The 9,432-nt window shown below is 42.2% G+C and overlaps 1 pseudogene across 1 annotated transcript; it reads right to left on the bottom strand.

Moving 5' to 3' along the window:
• Nucleotides 1–4,075: 4,075 nt before the first annotated feature.
• Nucleotides 4,076–7,671, bottom strand: LOC147618101 (scarecrow-like protein 21 pseudogene; annotated as a pseudogene). Its single transcript, XR_015262139.1, has 2 exons — nucleotides 7,177–7,671; nucleotides 4,076–6,847 (listed from the first exon to the last, which is right to left on the bottom strand). The product of XR_015262139.1 is annotated as a scarecrow-like protein 21 pseudogene (transcript).
• Nucleotides 7,672–9,432: the final 1,761 nt, after the last annotated feature.

Here is a 9,432-nt window from a genome sequence, read left to right on the forward strand (position 1 = left end):
TTTCTCTTGGGAATAGCCAAGGGTTGAAGAAAACCTCCCGGCTTATGTGATGGATCCTTGACACACGGCAAAAACCTTGTAACATATGCATGCACATCTCTCCATATCCCTTTCCAAAAGAAACTCTTCCTTATCTTGTCAAAGGTTTTGTAAAGATCCAAATGACCCGCCATAGGGGTTGCATGCATTTCCTCCATCACCTTGCTCTTGTATGATGAACTAGATTCAAGATAAATCTTGTCCTTATATAGTATAAGAGAACATTGTTGAGCTCACAATGAGGCAAATCTTCATGGGTGTCTTGTTGTAATTTCTGCACCACTTGTGACACTTCTTCATCCAAGAATATATTTCTCTTGAATGTACATAACCTAATCTTTATGTAGCTCCAAGACTGCATAAATGAACAAGCCCACATACGTGAAAGAGCATCGGCCACTAAATTATCTTTTCCCTTTTTATAGGTGATCTCAAAATCATAGTTTTGCAAAATAGCCAACCATCTTCTTTGCTTTGGAGATAGAGTTAGTTGTGATAGAAAGTATTGGAGCACCCTACGATCACTTCTCACATATAAATCACTCCCATAGAGATAATGCTACCATTTCTTGATTGCATATAAGATGGCAATCATCTCTTAATAATAGACATACAATTCCAGCTCCTTGTCATCCAATTTGCAGCTTTCATATGCAATTACCCCATGATCTTGATACAATATGGCCCCAATGCCTCTTCCACATGCATCCACCCTTATTGCTCAACTTAAGAGAGAGCTCAAGAATATGGGTTATTTGTATGTACTAAAGCTTTGCAAGGATGAGAGCAATGATTCCATTAAGAAGGAAGTGCACAAGGGCATGCAAAAGTTGTTGGATGAATACAAGGATGTATTTAACATGCCTAAATGTTTACCACCAAAAAGAGGCAGGAGCATCAAATGATTATGTGTGGGAGAGTTTTAAACTCCCAAATAATGTGATATTTTTATCTCTCGAGTCTCTCCTGTTTCAACTAGATCCAAAAAGTGGACTAGGTAAAACAAGTGCAAGAATTGGACATGGGATGGGTGGAGCCAATTCAATCTCCTTTTACATCTCTGATGCTTCTTGTGAAGAAGAATGATGGAACCTTTAGAATGTGTCTGGATTACCCTGATTTGAACAAGGCTTTCATCAAGAATAGGTACCCTATACCTCGCATTGATGATCTTTTGGATGAGTTGAAGGGTGTCTGTTTCTTCACAAATGACTTGAGGTCCGAGTACCACCAAATAAGGATGAAGAGTGGTGATGAGTATAAGACGGCATTTAGGACCAAGAGGGATCTCTTGCATTACTTGGTTATGCCATTTGGGATGTAATGCACCCGCCACTTTTCAAGCCTTGATGAGACAAGTTCCCCAACCCTTTCTTTTTAAGTTTGTGTTAGTCTTCTTCTTCGACAACATTTTGGTGTATAGCAAGGATGAAGGAAAGAATTTGAAGCATGTGTGTATGGTTTTGATGCTTTTCATGCCAATCAATTATATGCCAAGGAAAGCATTGATCAAAGTAAGCTTTGAGTCCTATCAATGTAATGCTCCATGCATAAAGCTTTGCTTCAAATTCATAGTAGTGAAAGAACCAATAATTGAGAGCCAATCACACCCAAGAACCATGTCGATGAGTTCCATATCAAGAACAATAAAATCATCTTTTCATGTATACTCCTTTGAGAGCTTTAAACTTACATCTTGACAAATCAATGTGCAATACATTTTAGGCCCATTTGCCACGTGAACTTCATGGAAAGTTTCCAAAGGTATGGGCTAGAATTGAGACCACACAATGACTTCTTGTTCACAAAGATATGTGTACTTTCACTATCCACCAAAACATGAGCATGCTACCAGTGGCTTTGGCCTTAAACCTCAAAGTGTTTGCACCCATGCATTCTGCATAAGAATTATGTGACAAAGTACACAAAGTTAGCTATTGAGATGTCAAGCTCAATATAAGTTGACACTTATGGTATGTCTTGGTAATTGTTTCTGCCACTTAAATCACTAGTGTGTTTGGTAGGATTCTAACATGATAGATATTCACTAGTGATTCTAACATGATAGATATTCACTAGTGATTCTACAGCTGGACTACAACAGCTACTACTAGTCCGCCACCACTGAGTTATGACATACTTATCTTGCCAGCCCACTCACTTAGCGTGTTCACATTATGAACCGCACGTACATAGTACTTTAGTACTTATGTTGTATTTCACTTATCTTTTTTTAGAACCCTTTTGTTGAGAAGAAGAAGAAGAACAATTTTCAGCCTCTCATCTTGTGTGTTCTCATCTAGGGTTTGTGTGAGTGTGTGTGGTGTGCTTACAAGAGCTCAAGCTCTCTTCCTCCCTGCATCTTTTCTTGGTATCAGAGCTCGGTTCATGCTAAGAAGTTGAGTGGCAAGTAAGAGAAGCACATAAAGTGGTACAAGGGTAAGAGATTTACCTACTCTTCACCCTTTGTGTTGGCTACTACACCCTTGTCGTGAGCTCTTCAGGAGGCACCGGCAAACAAACTCTGATTGAGGAGATGTCTTCGTGGAAGCGAAGCTATAGGGAAACTATGATGTCCTTTGGACGTTATTGCATTTTGGGTGTGTCTTGACCTCTGTTTTTTAGTTCATAGGCATTCACATGCACTACCGGTAAGTTTCAACTCTCTACAGAATTTTATTTTTGGAACTACAAGAAGGGCATTTGGTTGTGCAGACAATGTGTGTACCGAAAAAAGGTCTTACAAGTGTTATTGGGTGTATGTATGCAAGTTGAGGTCATTGGTTGTGACATTTGGGTGCAGTTAAGTACAGTTGCAGAGAATACAATAGTTTGTGTAGGTTAAACAAGTGTGTTATTTTTGGTGAGTTTGTGTGGCAGACAAGATGTCGAATCATGGAATCAACCAGATTGTTGCAGAGAATATTGACAAGAACAACTTCCATGCTTGGAGATTTAGATTAACAAATTTTTTGATGGAAAAAGGTTACGGGGACTACATTGAAGGTGAACATGAAGAGGCACCAGAGATACGTGAGACTACTGCAGATGTAAAAGAATATAAGGATTAAATCAAGGAGCAAGGAAAGTCATGTATTGGCTTTCTACTAGTATATATGATACCATGATTGGGCATATACAAGATGCCAAGTCACCCAAGGAGGCATGGGACACCTTGGTGAAGTTGTATGAAACTAACACCAAGGCATGTAAGATTCAGTTAAAGAATGAGCTTTATACTGTGGAGAAGAAAAAAATCTCTGTGAATGGTTATGCCTTGAAGATCAAGGGAATTGTGGAATCCCTTGCATCGATTGGTGTTTCTATTGATGATGATGATAACTTGGAAGTATGTCTACATGGTCTCTGGCCACAATACAAGGCATTCAAGACGTCTATTCAGACTCGGGATAATATTCCCAATTTTATAGATTTGGTGTCAATATGCTGATCATTGAAGAAAAGAGTTTGGGTGAAGACCATTCTTCACAAAACAAAGGCAATTCGGAGCAACAAGTCTTCTACACAAGTGCAGGGTAGAGGAGGATTGAGTAGGGTTTTCAAGTGTGCTTTAACCCTGATGATTGTTATGTCGAATGTTTGGGTGGAATCATGCTAAGGTGGAAAGGTGGCCACTTTTAGTGCTTGTTGTAGGCATCACTGTACTTATTTTCATTTATAATTGATTGCTACATACTTAATAGTATTTTCCACCAGTTTGAACCAACTCAAGCCATATAATTTTCCCACACCATATTGCATCACTCTAGTCCCAACCAAACATTTGAGGATTTGTTATAATATTATATGAAAGGATGCTATACTTTACATGATTATTGGTATTGAAGCTAAATTTACAATAATTAGCCTACTTTACAAAGTCGACAGTTATTTGATGGAATTATAATAACACAAAGTATCAGTTTAGATGTGTCGTTTCATACCTTAAGATTAAAACTCAAACTTACAGACCAGAATCTAGTTAAAAGCCATATCGACAAACTTCACCATGCAATCATGAGCAATCATGGCATTGTGTAGCAACTAGATCATATTGGCCATGCTTTAGCGTGTGCACCTCTTTTGAAAGAACCTGCGGATCCGGATGACCCTATACATGGCCAAAGTTTAAAATCCAAAACCTTGTCATCCCACATGAGACTGGAGAATGGGACTTGATCTTAGGTTGTTAAACACGAATTATTTGAAAACTACAAAGTTAGAAGTTGGTATTAAGTAGTATGAATTTTAAATAGGCATTACCCTTTTTTTCCAAGATTTTGTTACCTTGGACATTCTAGTTAGGTCAAACGAACTTGTTGAGAAATGCTTGCATCATATTGTAAATGGCCGAGAGGATACACCCCTCTTCTCGTCGTTTACACTTAGAATTTTTTCCAATGGAAACCTAACTTTAGTGCCATTCCCCATTTGGAAAAGGTTCATAAACAATAGATTTTACCCCCGAGTGGCCTGTTCCGCTAGCCGAGAAAGAGCGCGCCGCCTTCCTGTTGCTTAGCGCCTCCAGCCGAGGTAGAGCGTTCGGCCTCTCTCTTCCATACCACCATGCAGAAGCCACAATGAACGGCCTTCTCAGCTACCCGAGGACGTGCGCCCCGCCTCTCTCTTCCTTAGCACCATGCAGAAGCTACAATGAGTGGCCGGTTCAGCCAGCCGAGGAAGAGCGCGCCGTCTTCCTCTTGTAGTCTGTAATTTTTGGAGTAGAGCTCAAGGAGTGCTCTGATGGTGGTGTTAACAAAGGGGCTTAGAGGGTGAGGCCTAAAACCAGCCATCATGAGGCGAGATCGCCATTTACCCATCAACTCATGTCGCTCGACACGGTCGGTCCCTTCACAGGCAATGATGTTAACCAAGTCTCGTGCCAAGCATTGCTGCTCCATAGCTATTCTATCTCTGCTGTCTCTGGGTAGCGCAACATCAATGGACTCAAAGACTGCAGAGTAGTAGTCAAGGGACTCTAGAAATCTAGAAAAGAAGGGTGCAGTGTTTGTGTTTGCTTCCTGCTCTACTAATGTAAGCACTTTAGGGTTCATTCCTTTCACCATTCTAAGCAACCTGTCCCTTGGATTTGTTGTGCTCACACTCTCATCTGGCATGTGATGCAGCTGCAATGCAAAGTTGACAGCCAAGGCTTCTCCACACCTCTGCTCGATCATTGACGTTCGCAACTCCGACATCTGTATGGACAGTGGGTTGAACTCAAAGGGAACCCCTATTGACTGTGCAAGCTTAGTTAGCTTCTGCCCCACCAACTCTACACTCCTGTCAAGAGTATCCTTTTCATCCCAGACATTTATCCCAGTAATCCTCACATCAGGAGGTCCCCCTGGCCTGTTCGCCAACGCTTGAAGCAACGACATCCACTGCATCCCATGTGCAATCTGAAAATCTATAATGTGTACCTTCTTTTCATCCTTAAAGGCCTCTGCAATTGCACCATTTGCAGCCATGCAGCCAAATTTGAGATAAGGGCACATTTCACACATGACCTCCATCGGAGAGAGGAGCCCAGGCCCTGGGGGCTTCATATGTCTTAGAGACTTGTAAATTCTCGGTCCGGATGATCCTCGCCGTGCTATGAGTCCTTCGGCCATGTAGGCAGAAAGTCTTTCAATAGGATTCCCATAGATTGACACTGAGTCTTTCAGCTTTCCAATCAATATATCAGCTTCTCTCAAATTCTCATCAGCCATGGCCGCAGCACATGCCACCAGGAGCTGCTCTGCATGGCCTTTGTTGCCCTCATCACGGGAGTCTACAGTGGTCTGTGAGTGTGGTGACTTGAATGGGTCATTAACTTGGTCTAGCTGTACATGCCTCTTCTTTGCCGATGCCATACACCGTCGGGTATCAAAGATGCACACCTTTGAATGTTGCTGATTACTTAGACTAGGGAGCACTTGTGACCTAGAAGCTGGCAATTCTGCAAACTTGGCAGCACCTTTCTCCTTTCTGCACCTTCTGTGCTGGGAGCCTAGGTCATCATGATGATCTACACATGGTGCAATGTCTGGTCCATCATCATCATCATTAATGTCATCATCAGGGCCCAATAATGCACTCTCTAGCTGTCGTAGCATGCGTTGTACATTTGAATCTTTGATAGTGGGTTGCTTGTCATCAGGATTGATGGGAGCCACATCACCAAGAGCATTTGTGGAAGAGAGGTTTCTGTAGAGAGATGAGCTTTGCGATGGGATCTGCATCATGGAAGGCTCATACAAGGATGCCTGGCTTTGTAGATATGGCTCTCTGTTATGAGAAGTGCAACTTTGGTTGGAATCCTCACTTAACCTGAATTCAAAGTGGTATAGGGACTGGTTATTTGAACCATAAGAGGATTGCTGGGGGGAAAGAGGGGACAAGGGAGACCTTGCCAGCATTTGGCTGTTCACATCATAGGTTGCTTGTTGTGGGGGGCCGAGTCCACCACCATATGCAGCATTTGTATCTATATGTATTCCAGTGCTATGGAAGGTATTAGGAAAATAGTCATTTCTGATCTTACACAAGGCTGCCGCTGCCGGGGTATCAAGTTTGTGCCCGGTATCTTGCCCATAGTGCACAGTCACAGTCGGTGACCTTCCTCTCTTCATTAAAATGTAGGTGCACCCGGCAAGTAATTGTTCTTTAAAATCTCTTAATTTGTAAGCTACAGCAATGAGGTGGTTAAACCATATAAGCCACCATATAGGCCATGTATGGACCCTTGCCTTTCCAGTTAACCAGAATTTCCATAGAAGCCATTGTTTGGGTGCATCTAAATCAGTTCTCAACACTTGCATGCCTGCACAAAATGCAGATTTCATGAGAATTTGCTGGCTTTTTGTGTGTAATTAATGAAATCATAGTCATTCAATGGTTGTTTCTATACATAATAATTAGCATGTGCTTAAGAACCACAGATTGGGCGGAGAGCACCCATTCTGCAGGTTGGTGGGTGACCGGCGGCAGCGAAGCTGCCGAATGAGTGCCTCCATGACTGATCCCATTCTTGCACGAAGATGAGAGTTAAAATCAATTACTCTTATACTCTCTTTCTCTCTCTCTCCACACGCACGCACGCACACGCACGCACACGCAGAATTTTTCTAGTCACTTGGTTCAAACTCCTACCTTGTCGATCAAGCTCATCAAAGCTTATCCGAGCTACTGAGCAATGCCAGTTCTTGCTGTTGGCTGCTTCAAAATACCGCACATGCTAAAGATTATTACGCTCCAAGGGATTTATGTGAGTGTGTTGGGTGAATTACGAGTAAAAGATTCAGCTAATCATGAGTTCTATTGGGCGGATTCTGAAGAAACGGTTAGTGGGCGATGAAGCTAACGTGTGCGTTTTGGGAGGTTCATGAAGAGGGTGATGGGCGATTAAGCTGATTGGGCGGTTTGGCTAATTGGGAGGTTTATGAAGAAATGGGTGATGGGCGATTAGGCTAATTGAGATTAAATGGATGATGGGCGATCAAGCTAATGAGAGCGGATTACAATGAATTGCTTGATGGACGCTTTAGCTTATGAGGAAACACAAATTGGGAGAATTTATTCGTCAGTTCTGGGATGGATAACGACGAAATGCATGAATGAGCGAGTGATCTAACTAAGGCCTGTGCAGGTAGCATCGCGCAGGACTATGAGGAGATGATGTAAGGGCGATGGGCGACTAAGCTAATATGCGGAAGAGCATTTGGTTGAAGCTAAAGAAGGGGTGGGGGTGAAGGAGGATCAAGGAGACGGCAAAACAAGACAGGAGTGCACGAAGCGGAGGTGGCCGGACGGAGCAGCAGAGGCGGACTCGACAACCCCGGACAACGATAAAAGCTTCATGCGTGCTAAAGTCTAATTGAAGATGCGCCCACCTTGCAAAGTTTTTTTTTTTTTTTTTTTTTGGATCGTTTCCTTTGCCTTATCGTCAATGGGGTTTGTCTTTGCATGTATATCATTTCAACGCTTCACATAAGATATCATGCTTCCTTTGCCTTACCGTCAATGGGGTTTGTCTTTATAAGCATGCATGTATAGGATTACTATTATCATTTCAACGCTTCACATGCACATTCGTTCACTGTCGCTTCAATGCTTCATATAAGATATCATGCTACAACTTACCAAGCATAGATTAGTAAAATTTTGGAACCAAAGCTTCGAATGGAGCACTGAGGTGGAACGACCCGTAACTGCAAGTGGAGACTCTCTACTCGTCGCCCAAGGGCCAAACCCAAAACCCCTAACTGCGAGTGGAGACTCTCCTCCGCATGCCACCTAGCGACATAAGGACCACCCCACACATGGAAGAACGCAAGGGACACCTCCTCCCAATGTTGAGATGTGAGGTTTTGGGACCATTGCCCCCTTTGCACATGCTCACCCAGGTCCCTCCCACTACAAGAAACGAAGAGCACACTCACATGAAGAGCTGCGAAAATTTAAAAGAATCTATATATGGAAAAAATCGTTCACACAGCTATGCACGCGGCTACAACCACGCAAATAACTGTGTAAATAACCACGTGTACACATAACCACAAATAGAGCAGCATGTATAGCCACAGATTGTCCACAAAAAAATAAACAGGGATAGAATGGGTGAGATATGTGGGGACATGTCCCCACATATCTCACCCATTCTGTCCCCTTTTTTTAATCACATTATTTAAACTTTTTTTAACTTAAAACACAAAAAATAATTACAATACAACAATGTCATGTTTTTATTGCAAATTATATACATAGTTGCAAAATACATGAGGTGTTTATGTCCAAAAATGAATAAACATGAAGACATCGAAAACTAATTAAATTCATGCATTGTCTTCATCTTCATCTTCGTCTTCGCCCGCATCTTCACCATGTGCACCACCACCTTCATCATTATTACTGTCACTTTCAACATCGTCGTCTTCCTGCGTTAAATAGTGATACACTGCAAACACGTTAGCCATAAGAAAAACAAGCTGGGTGATAATTAATAATCAAGTTTAGAGTCTCACCAAGATGCCCTATCGAGCTCGTTGGATATCTGTTTTAGTGAGTCCCACTCCGTAGCGTTTGAGCCGCTCCCAAGTGTATGCTTCATTGTGGTGCTTGCGGTTTCTATTCTCCTCAAACATTGGGGGTGACTTGTTACCCTTGCCTACAATAAATTTCAACACGCATGAGATATGAAAATCACGACACATCAAGTAAATTTAGTGAAAAATGGCAAAGAGAAAACTTACAAATCATGCGAGCCGGCTTGTCTTTCCTCCAAATCCATACTTCATCCTACCATACTTCAGCAGTTGACTTGCATGCATCGCCTTTTCTTGAGAGTGTTGAGTACTCTCCCTCGCTTCCCTCTTCGCCTTCTCGCATATAATGTGATTCCTCGCCCAC

Source organism: Cibotium barometz, chromosome 35 (genome assembly GCF_041138505.1).
Source record: "Cibotium barometz isolate CiBa-2024 chromosome 35, ASM4113850v1, whole genome shotgun sequence".
Classification (NCBI taxonomy): domain Eukaryota; kingdom Viridiplantae; phylum Streptophyta; class Polypodiopsida; order Cyatheales; family Cibotiaceae; genus Cibotium; species Cibotium barometz.